This window comes from Ranitomeya imitator, chromosome 6 (assembly GCF_032444005.1).
Source record: "Ranitomeya imitator isolate aRanImi1 chromosome 6, aRanImi1.pri, whole genome shotgun sequence".
Classification (NCBI taxonomy): Eukaryota; Metazoa; Chordata; class Amphibia; order Anura; family Dendrobatidae; genus Ranitomeya; species Ranitomeya imitator.
In genome coordinates this window covers 25,853,236-25,873,886 of record NC_091287.1, presented here as the reverse complement: position 1 = coordinate 25,873,886, position 20,651 = coordinate 25,853,236, and the positions used below count along the sequence as shown (strand labels likewise).

The following is a 20,651-nucleotide window of genomic DNA, read 5'->3' as shown; positions in this document are numbered from 1 at the left end:
TCCTCCTGCTTCTACATGTAGTCTCACAGACACACTAAGGGCCACATACTGCACCTGCATCCCGCTGCTCCTCCTGCTTCTACATGTAGTCCCACAGACACACTAAGGGCCACATACTGCACCTGCATCCCACTGCTCCTCCTTCTACATGTAGTCTCACAGACACACTAAGGACCACATACTGCACCTGCATCCCGCTGCTCATCCTTCTACATGTAGTCTCACAGACACACTAAGGGCCACATACTGCACCTGCATCCCGCTCCTCCTGCTTCTACATGTAGTCTCACAGATACGCTAAGGACCACATATTGCACCTGCATCCTGCTCCTCCTGCTTCTACATGTAGTCTCACAGACACACTAAGGACCACATACTGCACCTGCATCCCGCTCCTTCTCCTTCTACATGTAGTCTCACAGACACACTAAGGGCCACATACTGCACCTGCATCCCGCTGCTCCTCCTTCTACATGTAGTCTCACAGACACACTAAGGACCACATACTGCACCTGCATCCCGCTCCTTCTCCTTCTACATGTAGTCTCACAGACACACTAAGGGCCACATACTGCACCTGCATCCCGCTCCTCCTGCTTCTACATGCACTCTCACAGACACACTAAGGACCACATACTGCACCTGCATCCCGCTGCTCCTCATTCTACATGTAGTCTCACAGACACACTTAGGCTACGTTCACATTTGCGTTGCGTCGGGCGCAACCGTGGTGACGCATGCATCATGCGCCCCTATATTTAACATGGGGGGCGCATGGACATGCGTTGTGCTGCGTTTTGCGACGCAAGCGTAGGGCGCAGAGGACGCAGCAAGTTGTATTTTTTTTGCATCCAAAATTCGGCAAAAAAGGATGCATGCGTCGCAAAACACTGCGTTTTAGCGTGCGTTTTGTTGCGTTTTTGTTTGCGCTGTGCGTTGCGTCTCCGACGCAACATCGCACAACGCAAATGTGAACGTAGCCTAAGGGCCACATACTGCACCTGCATCCCACTCCTCCTGCTTCTACATGTAGTCTCACAGACACACTAAGGACCACATACTGCACCTGCATCCCGCTCCTCCTGCTTCTACATGCAGTCTCACAGACACACTAAGGGCCACATACTGCACCTGCATCCCACTCCTCCTGCTTCTACATGCACTCTCACAGATACTAAGGACCTCATACTGCACCTGCATTCCCCTTCTCTTCCACCTTGTGCATGCAGTCTCACATACACATTAAGGCTGACATACTGCGCCTGCATCTTCCTTCTCTTCCTCCTTGTGCATGCAGTCTCACAGACACACTAAGGACGACATACTGCACCTGCATCCCGCTGCTCCTCCTGCTTCTACATGTAGTCTCACAGATACTAAGGGCCACATACTGCACCTGCATCCCACTCCTCCTGCTTCTACATGTAGTATCACAGACACACTAAGGGCCACATACTGCACCTGCATCCCACTCCTCCTGCTTCTACATGTAGTCTCACAGACACACTAAGGACGACATACTGCACCTGCATCCCGCTGCTCCTCCTTCTACATGTAGTCTTACAGACACACTAAGGGCCACATACTGCACCTGCATCCCGCTGCTCCTCCTTCTACATGTAGTCTCACAGATACTAAGGACCACATACTGCACCTGCATCCCGCTCCTTCTCCTTCTACATGTAGTCTCACAGACACACTAAGGGCCACATACTGCACCTGCATCCCGCTGCTCCTCCTTCTACATGTAGTCTCACAGACACACTAAGGACGACATACTGCACCTGCATCCCGCTGCTCCTCCTTCTACATGTAGTCTTACAGACACACTAAGGGCCACATACTGCACCTGCATCCCGCTGCTCCTCCTTCTACATGTAGTCTCACAGATACTAAGGACCACATACTGCACCTGCATCCCGCTCCTTCTCCTTCTACATGTAGTCTCACAGACACACTAAGGGCCACATACTGCACCTGCATCCCGCTCCTCCTGCTTCTACATGCACTCTCACAGACACACTAAGGACCACATACTGCACCTGCATCCCGCTGCTCCTCATTCTACATGTAGTCTCACAGACACACTTAGGCTACGTTCACATTTGCGTTGCGTCGGGCGCAACCGTGGTGACGCATGCATCATGCGCCCCTATTTTTAACATGGGGGGCGCATGGACATGCGTTGTGCTGCGTTTTGCGACGCAAGCGTAGGGCGCAGAGGACGCAGCAAGTTGTATTTTTTTTGCATCCAAAATTCGGCAAAAAAGGATGCATGCGTCGCAAAACGCTGCGTTTTAGCGTGCGTTTTGTTGCGTTTTTGTTTGCGCTGTGCGTTGCGTCTCCGACGCAACATCGCACAACGCAAATGTGAACGTAGCCTAAGGGCCACATACTGCACCTGCATCCCACTCCTCCTGCTTCTACTTGTATTTTCACAGACACACTAAGGGCCACATACTGCACCTGCATCCCACTCCTCCTGCTTCTACATGTAGTCTCACAGACACACTAAGGGCCACATACTGCACCTGCATCCCACTCCTCCTGCTTCTACATGCAGTCTCACAGACACACTAAGGGCCACATACTGCACCTGCATCCCACTCCTCCTGCTTCTACTTGTATTTTCACAGACACACTAAGGGCCACATACTGCACCTGCATCCCGCTCCTCCTGCTTCTACATGCAGTCTCACAGACACACTAAGGGCCACATACTGCACCTGCATCCCACTCCTCCTGCTTCTACATGCACTCTCACAGATACTAAGGACCTCATACTGCACCTGCATTCCCCTTCTCTTCCACCTTGTGCATGCAGTCTCACATACACATTAAGGCTGACATACTGCGCCTGCATCTTCCTTCTCTTCCTCCTTGTGCATGCAGTCTCACAGACACACTAAGGACGACATACTGCACCTGCATCCCGCTGCTCCTCCTGCTTCTACATGTAGTCTCACAGATACTAAGGGCCACATACTGCACCTGCATCCCACTCCTCCTGCTTCTACATGTAGTTTCACAGACACACTAAGGGCCACATACTGCACCTGCATCCCACTCCTCCTGCTTCTACATGTAGTCTCACAGACACACTAAGGACGACATACTGCACCTGCATCCCGCTGCTCCTCCTTCTACATGTAGTCTTACAGACACACTAAGGACGACATACTGCACCTGCATCCCGCTGCTCCTCCTTCTACATGTAGTCTCACAGACACACTAAGGGCCACATACTGCACCTTCATCCCGCTCCTCCTGCTTCTACATGTAGTCTCACAGACACACTAAGGGTAACATACTGCACGTGCATCCCGCTCCTCCTGCTTCTACATGTAGTTTCACAGACACACTAAGGGCCACATACTGCACCTGCATCCCGCTCCTCCTCCTTCTACATGTAGTCTCACAGACACACTAAGGGTAACATACTGCACGTGCATCCCACTCCTCCTGCTTCTACATGTAGTTTCACAGACACACTAAGGGCCACATACTGCACCTGCATCCCGCTGCTCCTCCTTCTACATGTAGTCTCACAGATACTAAGGACCACATACTGCACCTGCATCCCGCTCCTCCTGCTTCTACATGTAGTCTCACAGACACACTAAGGGTAACATACTGCATGTGCATCCCGCTCCTCCTGCTTCTACATGTAGTCTCACAGACACACTAAGGACCACATACTGCACCTGCATCCCACTCCTCCTGCTTCTACATGTAGTCTCACAGACACACTAAGGGTAACATACTGCACGTGCATCCCACTCCTCCTGCTTCTACATGTAGTTTCACAGACACACTAAGGGCCACATACTGCACCTGCATCCCGCTGCTCCTCCTTCTACATGTAGTCTCACAGACACACTAAGGGTAACATACTGCACCTGCATCCCGCTCCTCCTGCTTCTACATGTAATCTCACAGACACACTAAGGGTAACATACTGCACGTGCATCCCGCTCCTCCTGCTTCTACATGTAGTCTCACAGACACACTAAGGACCACATACTGCACCTGCATCCCGCTCCTCCTGCTTCTACATGTAGTCTCACAGACACACTAAGGGCCACATACTACACCTGCATCCCATTCCTCCTGCTTCTATATGTAGTTTCACAGACACACTAAGGGCCACATACTGCACCTGCATCCCACTCCTCCTGCTTCTACATGTAGTCTCACAGACACACTAAGGGCCACATACTACACCTGCCTCCCACTCCTCCTGCTTCTACATGTAGTTTCACAGACACACTAAGGGCCACATACTGCACCTGCATCCCGCTCCTCCTGCTTCTACATGCACTCTCACAGATACTAAGGGCCACATACTGCACCTGCATCCCGCTGCTCCTCCTTCTACATGTAGTCTCACAGACACACTAAGGACCACATACTGCACCTTCATCCCGCTCCTCCTGCTTCTACATGTAGTCTCACAGACACACTAAGGACCACATACTCCACCTGCCTCCCACTCCTCCTGCTTCTACATGCAGTCTCACAGATACTAAGGACCTCATACTGCACCTGCATTCCCCTTCTCTTCCACCTTGTGCATGCAGTCTCACATACACATTAAGGCTGACATACTGCACCTGCATCTTCCCTCTCTTCCTCCTTGTGCATGCAGTCTCACAGACACACTAAGGACGACATACTGCGCCTGCATCTTCCTTCTCTTCCTCCTTGTGCATGCAGACTCACAGGCACACTGAGGCTACTTTCACACTAGCGTTGTGTGACGTACGTTACAATGCGTCGTTTTGGAGAAAAAATGCATCCTGCAAAGTTGCCCGCAGGATACGTTTTTTTCTCCATAGACTTGCATTAGCGACGCATTGCGACGTATGGCCACACGTCGCATCCATCGTGCGACGGATGCGTCGTGTTTTGGTGGACCATCGGCACAAAAAAAGTTGCATGTATTGTTTTTTTGTGCGTCGCGTCCACCATTTCCGACCGCGCATGCGCGACCGGAACTCCACCCCCTCCTCCCCGGACCTTACAATGGGGCAGCAGATGCATTGTAAAACAGCATCCATTGCCCCCATTGTTCATTTTTTTCGCAGTTTGCGTCAGTACGTCGGGCCGACGCATGTCGACAGCCCCTTACCGACGCTAGTGTGAAAGTAGCCTAAGGACGACATACTGCGCCTGCATCTTCCTTCTCTTCCTCCTTGTGCATACAGACTCACATGCCCACTGGTTGCACTTGCATTATTTGGGTAATTTTGCAGTGTATTATTTCAGCACTGTTTAGTTGCATTTGTAACAACTCTGCTGGCATCACAGCATGGCCTCACATCTCTCACACAATCTTACCCACTGCTCCAGGCCATGATGTGGTTTCTGTTTCATGCCAGCTCCATGTTCTGTGTCTCTGCTCTCTGCATGCCTCATGGCTATGTGTATAGGGGGTCGGCGCCTGAACTCTCTGGTTCTTATAGGAATCAGGTGCATCTGTCTAATCAGTTCCTGACCAATTACCAAGAGGCCTCCTGTATATAGTGCAGCTCCACCCTGTGGTCTGGGCCTGTGCAATGTGTTAGCTCAGTTAGTGTTTAGCTGCTGAGTTTGCCTGGCCTTGCTCTGAGTTACTCCCTCTGAGCTTTTCTCTGTGCTATTGCCTTGATCTTGTAGTCCGCCCTCCAGGAGGCAGAATATCCTCATCCCTGTGTCTTTGTCCCTGTGTCTTGTTCTATTGCCTTGTCTGTACTTAGTCTTTTCTCGGTCTCCTTGTCTGTGGCTTCCTTCCCTGCTTTCTTTCCTTGTGTTCTCAGTCTGCTTACACCCCACACTCTTGCGGCTCTGCACTCAGACCTTGCTTCGCACTCTCTGGCTTTGCTCTGTGGCTCCGCTCTTTGCGGTTCTATCTGGCTCCGCTCTTTGCGGTACTATCTGGCTCCGCCTCCTGTGTTTCTGCACTTGGCTCCGTCTCTGCTCTTGGCTCCGCCTCCAGCGTCTCCGCTCTTGGCGTTACCTCCAGCGTCTCCGCTTTTGGTTCCGCCTCCAGCGTCTCCGCTCTTGGCTCCGCCTCCAGCGTCTCCGCTCTTGGCTCCGCCTCCAGCGTCTCCGCTCTTGGCGTTACCTCCAGCGTCTCCGCTTTTGGTTCCGCCTCCAGCGTCTCCGCTCTTGGCTCCGCCTCCAGCATCTCCGCTCTTGGCTCCACCTCCAGCGTCTCTGCTCTTGGCTCCGCCTCCAGCGACTCCGCTCTTGTCTCCGCCTCCAGCGTCTCCGCTCTTGGCTCCGCCTCCAGCGTCTCCGCTCTTGGCTCCGCCTCCAGCGTCTCCGCTCTTGGCTCCGCCACCAGCGGCTCTGCTCTTGGCTCCGCCTCCAGCGGCTCTGCTCTTGGCTCCGCCTCCAGCGGCTCCGCCCTTGGCTCCGCCTCTTGAAGCTCCGCCTTTGGCTCTGCCTTCTCCTTCTCTTCTCTTAGTTCCACCTTCTACTCGTACTCAGCCTCCTGCGTTTCTGTTCTTGGTTTTAGCTCTTGTGCTTTCGCTCTGCATCCGCTCTTGCGGTCTTTCTCTACTTGTTACTTAGTCCTCCTGTCTGAACAGGTTCCAACCTGTTTCTCATACCTGCCTGCAGACCGGTCCCTACCGGTTCTTCCTATGTTCCAGCCGTACCTGCCTGCCTACCAGAGAGCCAGTCGTGTCCGCCTGCCCGCCAGTGTCTGTTGTACCCGTCTGCCTGCCTGTGTCCCAGCCGTGCCCGCCTGTCAGCCAGTGTGCCAGCCGTGCCCACTCCGTTCTTTAGTGGGATCAGCAGCCACAGCCAGACATCACCCTGGAGTGGCACCTGGTAGCTTCCTATTGTACAAGTCTGACCTCACCATCAGAGGCTCCAGCGAACACCTAGGAAGCTACTTAGTTACGCCCCTTCCAGGGAAGTTTGGTCTGTGGTCCAGTGGGGCCACACCCCCGTATGCCCGCACCAACCAGTCTGGGCGCGTGCGTGACAGCATTATTTGGACATTGTATGGGTGTATTATTCCCACACAGTATAGATGCATTAGTTCAGCACTGTATAGTTACATTATTTGGACACTGTATGGATATATTATTCCCACACGGTATGGATGCATTAGTTGAGCACTGTATAGTTGCATTATTTGGACATTGTATGGGTGTATTATTCCCACACGGTATGGATGCATTAGTTCAGCACTGCATAGTTGCATTATTTGGACATTGTATGGATATATTATTCCCACACGGTATGGATGCATTAGTTGAGCACTGTATAGTTGCATTATTTGGACATAGTATGGGTGTATTATTCCCACACGGTATGGATGCATTAGTTCAGCACTGTATAGTTGCATTATTTGGACATTGTATGGGTGTATTATTCCCACACAGTATGGATGCATTAGTTCAGCACTGTAGAGTTACATTATTTGGACAATGTATGGATATATTATTCCCACACGGTATGGATGCATTAGTTCAGCACTGTATAGTTACATTATTTGGACATTGTATGGGTGTATTATTTCTGCATGGTATGGATGCATTAGTTGGGCACTGTATAATTGCATTATTTGGACATAGTATGGGTGTATTATTCCCACACAGTATGGATGCATTAGTTCAGCACTGTTTAGTTGCATTATTTAGACATAGTATGGGTGTATTATTCCCACACAGTATGGATGCATTAGTTCAGCACTGTAGAGTTACATTATTTGGACAATGTATGGATATATTATTCCCACACGGTATGGATGCATTAGTTCAGCACTGTATAGTTACATTATTTGGACATTGTATGGGTGTATTATTTCTGCATGGTATGGATGCATTAGTTGGGCACTGTATAATTGCATTATTTGGACATAGTATGGGTGTATTATTCCCACACAGTATGGATGCATTAGTTCAGCACTGTTTAGTTGCATTATTTGGACATAGTATGGGTGTATTATTCCCACACAGTATGGATGCATTAGTTCAGCACTGTAGAGTTACATTATTTGGACAATGTATGGATATATTATTCCCACACGGTATGGATGCATTAGTTCAGCACTGTATAGTTACATTATTTGGACATTGTATGGGTGTATTATTTCTGCATGGTATGGATGCATTAGTTGGGCACTGTATAATTGCATTATTTGGACATAGTATGGGTGTATTATTCCCACACAGTATGGATGCATTAGTTCAGCACTGTAGAGTTACATTATTTGGACATTGTATGGGTGTATTATTTCTGCACGGTATGGATGCATTAGTTCAGCACTGTATAGTTACATTATTTGGACATTGTATGGGTGTATTATTTCTGCATGGTATGGATGCATTAGTTGGGCACTGTATAGTTGCATTATTTGGACATTGTATGGGTGTATTATTTCTACATGGTATGGATGCATTAGTTGGGCACTGTATAGTTGCATTATTTGGACATTGTATGGGTGTATTATTTCTACATGGTATGGATGCATTACTTGGGCACTGTATAGTTGCATTGTTTGGACATTGTATGGATATATTATTCCCACACAGTATGGATGCATTACTTGGGCACTGTATAGTTGCATTATTTGGACATTGTATGGATATATTATTCCCACACAGTATGGATGCATTAGTTGGGCACTGTATAGTTGCATTATTTGGACATTGTATGGGTGTATTATTTCTACATGGTATGGATGCATTAGTTCAGCACTGTATAGTTGCATTATTTGGACATTGTATGGATATATTATTCCCACAGTATGGATGCATTAGTTGGGCACTGTATAGTTGCATTATTTTGGCACTGTATTGTACTCCACACCATTGAGGGGTCGGGGTGGGATTGCATCCTTGCACATGGCTGCACCGATCCTTTGCTCCCATATCTCCAGCGCTAGGATCCTCTAGAGCATTTACATATGTATGACTGATATCCGCCGCTCCTCTTGTAAAGCCGATGACTTTAGGTTATGGGTTCCTCTAATATAGCTGTAAGACATGGTGCTATTTTTCTAAGTCTCGGTGCTAAAGAAATAGACTGGAGATAAGCAGCAAAGATAAAAGATCTTATTTAAATCCTAGTGTGAAGCAGCGGGGGCCGAACGGCCTCAGCTCAGATTTGTCTGTAGTCCCCTGTGTAATATCTCCATCTCAGTTCTCTTTATTCCATATATCCAGGATTGATATGAACAGAAAGGGACTGAAAGACATAAAGCGAAGAATGGGACACCGATGCAGCAGAGCCCATATTCTCACGCCTTACATGTCCTGCAAACCAATGGGAATTGAGATTTTTGAGATACAGCTGAGCTGAGTTTGTGATTTGGCACAATGCAATGAACAGTATATAAAAGAGAACATAATATATGATTCCCAATGCCCCAGAGCAAAGATTAGCGCTCTAACTACAATGGTTATTACTACCCATCCTTCATATATAGCGACACCATATTTCCATCAGTCCCTGGTCTCACAAGGGTTCTTTCCTCTTGTCAATCACTCAATTTCATAGCAATCACATCTGCTATGCAGAGCACGTAGTAAACCAGGACTTGAAAAGAAAATATATAGGAAAACGTAAATTTCTGTGCGTATGTAGCAGAGCTGCATATATCGTCTGACGTTTCTGAGCCTTGGGATCATTTTTTTTTATTTAAAGGGGTATTCCCATCTCTAAGATCCTATCCCAATACAAAGTGGGTATAATAATAATAATATTAGCAAGTACCTACAGTTAGAAATGTAGTATAGTTCTTCCGATTCGCTGTGTCTCTTTCCTCATGTGCAGGCACTGTAGGACCTTAGGTATCCACGGTTACGACCATTGGCAACTAGATGTCACTATATCAGTGGTTGTAACCATGGATACCTAACGTCACACAAAGCCTGCCTATGAGAAAAGAGACATAGCAAATCAGGAAAACTATACTACATTTCTAATTGGAGGTATTTGCTAATATTATTATTATTATTACTATGCCTACTCCATATAGGGATAGGATCTTGGAGTTCTTTGCCTGCACTCTTACGGAAAATTAAAGACAAAGCACACATTTCTACTGGGTGTGCCAGATGGCAAACTCAGCTCTGCTACATCTCCAATACTAATGTATTATTAAAAGAGCTCAGGATACGCAGGGGTGCCCCAAAACATTCAACAGGTTTTCATCTATTATGTGGGTTGCTCATCATTTGCTAAATTAATTCTTTAAGAATGGATTCAGAAAGGAGGTATCTTGGGGGGCCATTTTCCTAAATTCAATGAGCAGGAAAGGGGTTATAAAAAATTAAAATATAATATTTTACCTGACCTCACTTGTCCCACCACTTAGCCTTGCTTTAGCCTGGTCATCTTGTTCAATCCGATCATCAGCGCAGGCATTGGGCCATCTTTGTCATCTTCTTACACCCCCATCTTTGATGTCATAAGGTCACTTGTTGCATTCCATGCACATCATGACACATGTGGAGTGATGTTATGATGTCAAGGCGCCATGGCCTAGTCAGTACTGGAAGCACCAAAGATGATGATCAGTGAAGATGGCCCAGTGCCGACCACCAGTGAAGGCAGTATAGATGAGGGCAGATGATCAACATTTAATTTATATGCAAGTTTATTTTCTTCTGGAACCTTCAGAGCTTGTAAAACTTAATAATATGCTCGCAATTAGCAATGATTTGATGAAAATCAAATTTTTTGGGAAAACTTGAGCGCACTGTCGTATTGGAAGATTTGTCCATCACTGGCCAACGGGTGACTCGCTCTTGGCTTGGCTATTTACATAAAGGACAAGTACATAAAACTATAGTTTGCCCTGTACAACAGACTTAGTCCACTTCACGAGAACCCCTAGAAGTCAAATAGTAGATGTATTATGGACACCAAAATGTAAAACTGGTCTGACACCCCGACACCCTGACACTGATAATTTGTTATAATTGTACCCCCCAGATAACTGAAACTATTTAATTATGTTTCTTATCATTACCATCCGATTCCTCATCAGTCAGAGACATGACATGGAAAGTGATATGAGACGGATCTGCTCCACGTCCCCGGCTGCACGATGTGTCACTCTTATTTTTAGTCTTCTTCTGTCATCTGGTTCTGCTGAGACAAAGTACGTCTGATGTATCTGTGTACAGGATCTCTCCCGCCTAAGGATGTTTGTCTCGTGCGCGGTGTCGCGCTGGGAATGGATAGCGCTTAAATTAATAACTGGGACCTTGTAAGAGGCTTCCTGAAAAGCAAAAACTTTACAAACAGCCTCAAATACACATGAGTCTCCACAGCTGTAGTATCACAGAGGGTAGTAACTATTTGGGGGTGCAGAGTTTATGGGATCTGAAGTCTATGGGGGCCCGAAAGTTTTCTAGGCTATATCAGATGACCCCAGACATGTGAAACTTGGGGGCCCGGAAACAGGTTTTGCATTGATTCCCATGAGTAGAGTTGAGTGAGTATGTTCGGATTCGGTAATTGAATCTGAATTTGCCATATTCGTGTCATATTGCTACCCCATTCGTGCCGAATTTATGTTTGATGACGGTTCCGAACATATTAGGTAATTTCTACTCCCATTGACTTCAATGACGTTCGCTACGTTTGGCAAATGTTGCAAAAACAAAATTCACCGCCGATTGTAATCGGAACCAAATTTCGAAAAAATTTGCTCAACTCTACCCATGAGCTTCACGCTCTGGATCACACATTACAGTATATCATACTTGCCACCACAGGAAAAAGGAGAAACCTCTAAGACTTTACCAGAAGATTGGGAAAGTATCTAAGATTTGAGTGAAATATTTCTGGAAGTTTTAGAAAAAGCGAGGCATTGACGGGATGGAGAATGAGCGTCGAGTGGACTGTAATCAATATGTAGGGTCTGTCTCGATCCATGTATACACATTGGTCTGCATCAGAGCTGTAGACTATTGATGAGTGAATTGGACGAATTCGATTGGCCAGATTTGCTTCATTTTGTCAAGGAAATTCAGTTTGTGTCAAATTTATTTGATGCAAACAGAATTGATGGTAAAAGTCGTTTTTTATGTACTGAGGTCCCTCCAGACCCTAGAGCATAATAAGCAGAGGCGAAAAAAAAAATATTATGCTCACCTCGACCGCCACATGTGCTGGCGCTGCAATTCTCCGCCTGGTCCTTCACTAGCTTGTCTACTCCCTCTGACTCCAGTCTTCTCCTCCACTTTCAGTTTTCAGTTCATTTGCTTCAGCGCGAATTCAGCAAAATGGTAGGCATTAGCCACCATTTTTCAAAACCGTTACGGGCCATCAAAAGGTTAAAAAAAAATTTAAAAAATCGTTATACTCACCTTATTGCTCACCTCTCCGGTCGATCTGTTCCTCACCATCACCCTTCCAGTCCTCGTCATATCCTCTGATACATGCCACTTGTGCTGAATTCCCTGGGATTATCACATTAAGCTGGGACTGGCGGCTCTGATGAAGGTTGGGAGGGTTCGGCATATAGGTGCACAGGGTCTTTCCGCATTTCATGATGCCTTAACCTATGGCACTTGTGTTGAACCCTACTTGACCTTATCAGAGCTTGAAGTCCAGGCTCAATGTGAGAAGCCCGTGGACTTCAGAGTGAGCGGTGAGGATCAGAAGATGCGTCAAGGACCAGACAAGTGATGGTGAGGAGCAGAGGAGCCGGAGAGGTGAACAAGTGAGGTGAGTATAAGGATTTTTTTATTCTTTACCTATTACATTTATTATGCCCTGGGGACTGGCGAGAACCCAAGAGAATAATAAGACACATTACATTTGTGGAGAATAACTTTTCTTCATAATTGAATAACTGGGGAAAATCGTATCGAAATAGTAAATTTGCATTTTGACTGATCGGCTCATCTCTAGTCTTCATGCTTCGGCACCTTTGACTTTCACTGTGGTCCAAGTGATATCATAATGTCCTGCACTTTCATGATGTCTCCCTATGATGTCACTTGAGGGCCAGTCAGCACCAGGGGTGCCAAAGAGTGAAGTCAAAAAACAAGACCGGGGTCATAGGGAAGAAGTGAACTAGTGGAGGATGGGGTGGAGAGCATGCAGCACCAGAGCAGGTGAAGGGTGAGTTGAAGATAATGTTTTTAAAACTTTTTACTGGCCTTAAAAATAACTAACTAAATTGTTGTCGAGCTAACATTTTACTTGAATCAAATCACATAAAATTCACAATATGGTAGAGTTGAATATTTTGTGGAATAAGAAGAGCATTACATTCACCTCCAATGTCTTTGCTCATCTCTACTGTAGGCACAAAAAGGTTGAATATTTTTGATCAAGGCTTAAAATACAGTTTCTTCATTATATAATTTAAATATATTGGAGCAAGAAAGACTCAATTGCAAAAGTATACATACCCTGTCAATCAAAGGGGCTCATTTTTACTTTTTTTTTTACAAATTTTAAACTATACATACAGTGGGGCAAAAAAGTGTTTAGTCAGTCAGCAATAGTGCAAGTTCCACCACTTAAAAAGATGAGAGGCGTCTGTAATTTACATCATAGGTAGACCTCAACTATGGGAGACAAACTGAGAAAAAAAAATCCAGAAAATCACATTGTCTGTTTTTTTTAACATTTTATTTGCATATTATGGTGGAAAATAAGTATTTGGTCAGAAACAAACAATCAAGATTTCTGGCTCTCACAGACCTGTAACTTCTTCTTTAAGAGTCTCCTCTTTCCTCCACTCATTACCTGTAGTAATGGCACCTGTTTAAACTTGTTATCAGTATAAAAAGACACCTGTGCACACCCTCAAACAGTCTGACTCCAAACTCCACTATAGTGAAGACCAAAGAGCTGTCAAAGGACACCAGAAACAAAATTGTAGCCCTGCACCAGGCTGGGAAGACTGAATCTGCAATAGCCAACCAGCTTGGAGTGAAAAAATCAACAGTGGGAGCAATAATTAGAAAATGGAAGACATACAAGACCACTGATAATCTCCCTCGATCTGGGGCTCCACGCAAAATCCCACCCCGTGGGGTCAGAATGATCACAAGAACGGTGAGCAAAAATCCCAGAACCACGCGGGGGGACCTAGTGAATGAACTGCAGAGAGCTGGGACCAATGTAACAAGGCCTACCATAAGTAACACACTACGCCACCATGGACTCAGATCCTGCAGTGCCAGATGTGTCCCACTGCTTAAGCCAGTACATGTCCGGACCCGTCTGAAGTTTGCTAGAGAGCATTTGGATGATCCAGAGGAGTTTTGGGAGAATGTCCTATGGTCTGATGAAACCAAACTGGAACTGTTTGGTAGAAACACAACTTGTTGTGTTTGGAGGAAAAAGAATACTGAGTTGCATCCATCAAACACCATACCTACTGTAAAGCATGGTGGTGGAAACATCATGCTTTGGGGCTGTTTCTCTGCAAAGGGGCCAGGACGACTGATCTGGGTACATGAAAGAATGAATGGGGCCATGTATCGTGAGATTTTGAGTGCAAACCTCCTTCCATCAGCAAGGGCATTGAAGATGAAACGTGGCTGGGTCTTTCAACATGACAATGATCCACAGCACACCGCCAGGGCAATGAAGGAGTGGCTTCGTAAGAAGCATTTCAAGGTCCTGGAGTGGCCTAGCCAGTCTCCAGATCTCAACCCTATAGAAAACCTTTGGAGGGAGTTGAAAGTCCGTGTTCCCAAGCGAAAAGCCAAAAACATCACTGCTCTAGAGGAGATCTGCATGGAGGAATGGGCCAACATACCAACAACAGTGTGTGGCAACCTTGTGAAGACTTACAGAAAACGTTTGACCTCTGTCATTGCCAACAAAGGATATATTACAAAGTATTGAGATGAAATTTTGTTTGTGACCAAATACTTATTTTCCACCATAATATGCAAATAAAATGTTAAAAAAACAGACAATGTGATTTTCTGGATTTTTTTTTCTCAGTTTGTCTCCCATAGTTGAGGTCTACCTATGATGTAAATTACAGACGCCTCTCATCTTTTTAAGTGGTGGAACTTGCACTATTGCTGACTGACTAAATACTTTTTTGCCCCACTGTATATGTTGTATATATTCATATCTTCAGCATTGAACCTTGCAGAGAAAGAGAGCGCACTGCTATATATATATATATATATATATATATATATATATATATACAGTATATATATCCCATGCTCTGTGGATCTCTTATGATTTATAATGAGGGGTGCATTGAACTCAGCCCCTGGTCTCCTCGACCTCCTCACAAAGCGCAGCAATTCTTTAGTCCCATTAAAGTCTGGAATGTCGACGGTCTGTTCCATCGAGATGCTTTCACACTTCCTCTGATTTCCAGGTAAAGGACTCTTGCCGTGAACTATTCTACTTTCTGAGCGTATTAGAGAGGGCTATTTTTCGTTAGCCCTCATGGGATTAAAAAAAAGATATGTGCGGCTTATTTTGCAAATGGTTATAGAACAGAAGATGCAAGTGGAGTAATTATGATTTACAAGTGTCGGATGTTACAATTGTGGCATTGGGACAACTTTCACCTCTTTTTTGGGGGGTAAAAATTGGTGCACGTCTACAATTCATTTTACAGCACCTTGTCGCTCTTTATGTGCCCCAAATATAATTTGTAACACCGTGAAAATATTTTCAAAATAATAATTTAGTTTTCATTTTTAGAGCTAGGGATAATTGAGGCAAAATTTACAATTGACAAAGATCTGAAAGTATTGGTTGAATTGTGCTGACCGGTCAGACGTCATTTGGATGCTGGTTGATCTTTTACATTATGCTGGGATTTCCTGCTGGAGTAGGGGAGCGAGCGCTGCCTCGCAGTCATGAAAATATATCTATTTGTTGCATTCAATGAAATAATGAGGGCCCTCAAAAGTCTCCATTTGGAATCAGATGCATTCTGCAGATAGAGTTCGGAAGATGTGTGATATATGGATTGGTCTCAGGAGCTAAAACAGTTCTAATAGCTCCGATCACTACTGTTTAACCCCTTAAATGCCACTGTCAATCACTGAGTGCAGAATTTAAGTGGTGCAGTCAAGGTGGGGAGCCTGATTGTGCTCCGGAAGAAGGAAAGAAAACGATGAAATTAAAAAAATTAAAATCACACGCCCCCGGAAGAAGAATAGGCAAAACGCGCGTCGGGGTGAGACGCAGGTGCATTGACACTTTTCACAGGTATTAGCATGTGACTCTATGCACCTTTTATTTTCAAAATAGAGTAGCACTATGCAAATAGACACTTTAGTATACTATATTTGTTGATGGCAACTATTATGGATTGATTGTTATTAGAGTGTACCATTTAATTCGTATAAATGGCACCTTTATCTATATTAGACTGGATTTGAATAATGGTTTTTGTGGTTAGCATATGATTATAATACCTATTATGGTATATACCTGTATGTGAATCAGTGTGTCATTCTGCTGTTGGTTGTTAGTCGTTTCGTTGAGGCATCCCTTATATAAAGTTTACATGATTTTATGGATATGTATTTGAAATAAACTTTATCAATTGTTTTATATAAACTTCATGGGCCTTTTTTTGGTTCTAAGGAACAAAATTAAAATCTGTTGTGTTTTTAAGGGGATAATTGATATAATTACATTTTCAAGTCACATCCATCATCTCTTCTTCTCCAGAAGAAGCATGGGACTCTCAATCTCTTGAAGTACGGTAGTTTTCCCACTGCTATAAATGATTTTGCTGAGTCCTAGTTCTAACAAACATTATATTGAACACTGAATGATTCCCAACCAATGAAAATCCTACCCAAGAGGAAGGAGGTGCAACAGAAGCCAATCAGGAAACTTCAATCACTGATAGCTCTATGACCACGCCCCTGCGGAACTATGATGTAGCCATTAATAGCTGTGTATTTGATAAAATCCCTTTTAAGACATACCATTTATTTTTTACAATTCTTTTTACACTTTTGTGCTTTTTTTATGGATACATCAGCCGCAGATCCTGCTATCAAAATATTGTGTTTCGAAGAATGGAGCTATCAGGATTTGGTGTAATAAGATGACAACATTTCAAATATCTGATGGTGATAAAAGCCTCTTTTTCCTTCAATTGTATAATGGATTTTCTGACAGTGATCAAGTCATGTATTTCAGCCTAGGAGGCCCCGGGCAATGGGAAATATGTCAGAGACTTCGCGGGGTTTAACTAGAAATCTAAAAAAATAAAATAAAGAAACATTTTACAAAAATTCTATTCTATCGAGACTTAAATGTACACAGATCTTACATTTCATGTCTCAGCCACGGTTATGAGAAGCCATCCATTACTGAAACAGAAGACAGATTTCATTTTTCTCTCTTTTAATTTCTTTTGACACACCTAATTAACTGGATTGGATTTACGGTCTTGTCTTGGCATACATCAGTTTGTATTAACAGGATACTAAATTACAATGAATTAGTGCCACTATCATCATCGGGACAGAAGAGGCAGAGTTTCCTTGTGGATAGGAAATCTAGGGTAAAATAATATCGAAGAGCTGTAACATAAGAGACTGGTGAGATTAAAAGATGTTGTTATTCAGTGATCAACACTTTACAGATCAGCTATAGTTTTACTGCAATCTGTATAAATTGTTTGGTGTCGCTAGTAAATGCATTATATTTCATATCTTGTAATGACCCTGAATTACGCTCTGTATTATACTCCAGAGCTGCACTCACTATTCTGCTGGTGGAGTCACTGTGTGCATACATTACATTACTGATACTGAGTTACATCCTGTATTATACTCCAGAGCTGCACTCACTATTCTGCTGGTGGAGTCACTGTGTGCATACATTACATTACTGATACTGAGTTACATCCTGTATTATACTCCAGAGCTGCACTCACTATTCTGCTGGTGGAGTCACTGTGTACATACATTACATTACTGATCCTGAGTTACCTCCTGTATTATACCCCAGAGCTGCACTCACTATTCTGCTGGTGCAGTCACTGTGCACATACATTACATTACTGATCCTGAGTTACATCCTGTATTATACCCCAGAGCTGCACTCACTATTCTGCTGGTGCAGTCACTGTGTACATACATTACATTACTGATCCGGAGTTACATCCTGTATTATACCCCAGAGCTGCACTCACTATTCTGCTGGTGCAGTCACTGTGTACATACATTACATTACTGATCCTGAGTTACATCCTGTATTATACCCCAGAGCTGCACTCACTATTCTGCTGGTGCAGTCACTGTGTACATACATTACTGATCCTGAGTTACATCCTGTATTATACCCCAGAGCTGCACTCACTATTCTGCTGGTGCAGTCACTGTGTACATACATTACTGATCCTGAGTTACATCCTGTATTATACCCCAGAGCTGCACTCGCTATTCTGCTGGTGCAGTCACTGTGTACATACATTACTGATCCTGAGTTACATCCTGTATTATATTCCAGAGCTGCACTTACTATTCTGCTGGTGCAGTCACTGTGTACATACATTACATTACTGATCCTGAGTTACCTCCTGTATTATACCCCAGAGCTGCACTCATTATTCTCCTGGTGGAGTAAATGTGCACATATTTTCTTTTAATCTTATTTTAATCCTGATTTACAAATGGTTCGTATTTGAGACAGTCAGCAACCTAATAACAGACAAATCTCTAACTGATTTAATTGTTCTACTGATTTTTATAACATCGTGTTATATTATGAGTGCTACTATGTATTAGTATTTATCATTAGTTTTTTGTACACTGTGTTGTGACATGTTACTTGTTGCCACTCATCGTCACCAGCCATCTACTATATAATTGTCTAAAGGTCACTTCTGTCCTTCTGTCTGTCACGGATATTCATTGGTCGTGGCCTCTCTCTGTCATGGAATCCAAGTCGCTGATTGGTCTCGCCAGCTGCCTATCATGGCTGCCGTGACCAATCAGCGACGGCCACAGTCCGATTAGTCCCTCCCTACTCCCCTGCAGTCAGTGCCCGGCGCCAGCTCCATACTCCCCCCAGTCAGTGCCCGCTCCAAACTCCCTGCAGTTACCGCTCACACAGGGTTAATGCCAGCGGTATCGGAGGACGTTATGCCGTGGGTAACTCACTCCGTTACCGCCGCTAATAACCCTGTGTGACCAAGTTTTTACTATTGATGCTGCCTGTGCAGCGTCAATAGTAAAAACATCTAATATTAAAAATAATAAAAAAAATAAAAAATCATTATATACTCACCTTCTGCCGCCTTTCCCGCTCCTCGCGATGCTCTGGTGACCGCTCCATGCAAGCGGCAGGATGGTATGCGAGAAGGACCTGCCATGACATCACGGTCATGTGACGGCGACCTCATCACAGGTCCTGCACTCATACCAACCCTGGGACTGGAAGAGACAGGACTACAAGGGGCCCTCGGAAGGTGAGTATGTTTATTTTTTTATTTTTTAACCTGTGACATACGTGGCTGGGCAATATACTACGTAGCTGGGCAATATACTATGTGACTGGCCAATATACTACGTCACTGGGCAATATACTACGTGGCTGGGCAATATACCACGTAACTGGGCAATATACTACGTGGCTGGGCAATATATTACGTGGCTGGGCAATATACTACGTAGCTGGGCAATATACTACGTGACTGGGCAATATACTACGTGGCTGGGCAATATACCACGTAACTGGGCAATATACTACGTGGCTGGGCAATATACTACGTGGCTGGGCAATATACTACGTGGCTGGGCATTATACTACGTAGCTGGGCAATATACTACGTAGCTGGGCAATATACTATGTGGCTGGGCAATTTAGTACATGGACATGCATATTCTAGAATACCCGATGCGTTAGAATCGGGCCACCATCTAGTATGAAATAACTGTAACAGGAAAAAATGATGAAGTGCGACAGAAGCCACATGGAGAGGAAGGGACATCTGCTACTTTCAGGAAAGGGAGATGTGGGCCTGGGCCCAGACCCTCAGTGGATGTTAGTGGACAGGGAAGGGCAAGAGGTCAGGTGGGACGTAAGATTGTGTAGACTTAGTGTGAGGGTCTAGGGTCTAGGTGTCAGTGTCCTCTGTCCGAGCCGTGGTTAGATGGGACATTGTCACCTTCAGGAGCTAGCTTGTCCATCTGAGGTCAAGTGAACATAAAAGTGTGTGACCATGGAAGTATTTGACTGGGGATTGGGAGACGTAGTGGGTAGGAAGGTAAAGGAAGCTAAAAAAATGACCAGACGTGGTCTGGAGCTGAGAGTTGTGCCATGTAGGAGGTGGACCAGCAAGTATCTCTTATGGGTCACCAACTTAAACAGAGAATTTGGAAAAGACTTAGCCTGTTGTGAATTCTGTGGCAGAGCTCCCTCCTGTGGTCACAAGTGGTACTTCGGCTGATTCTCTCTGGGAGCTTCCGTTTGTGGAGGAAACTGGTACTGCTGCTTCTGAGTTTCCTTCCTCAGGTGATCTGGTGAGGTCGTTAGGTGCTTCTCTATTTAACCCCACCTAATGCTTTGATTCATGCTTCCTGTCAATGTTCCAGTGTTGGACTTGTGTTTCTCTGGATCATTCCTGTGGCCTGCTGCTCTGCATAGCTAAGTGCTTCTTTGCTATTTGTTGCTATTTTTTCTGTCCAGCTTGTCTATTTGTTTTGCTGGAAGCTCTGTGACGCAAGGGG

General features: G+C 44.9%; 1 protein-coding gene across 1 annotated transcript in view; it reads left to right on the top strand.

Annotated features, from left to right (window-relative positions):
* The window catches only part of NXPH1 (neurexophilin 1), a 406,143-nt gene that overhangs the window by 341,526 nt on the left and 43,966 nt on the right, over positions 1-20,651 (top strand). The window lies entirely within an intron of this gene.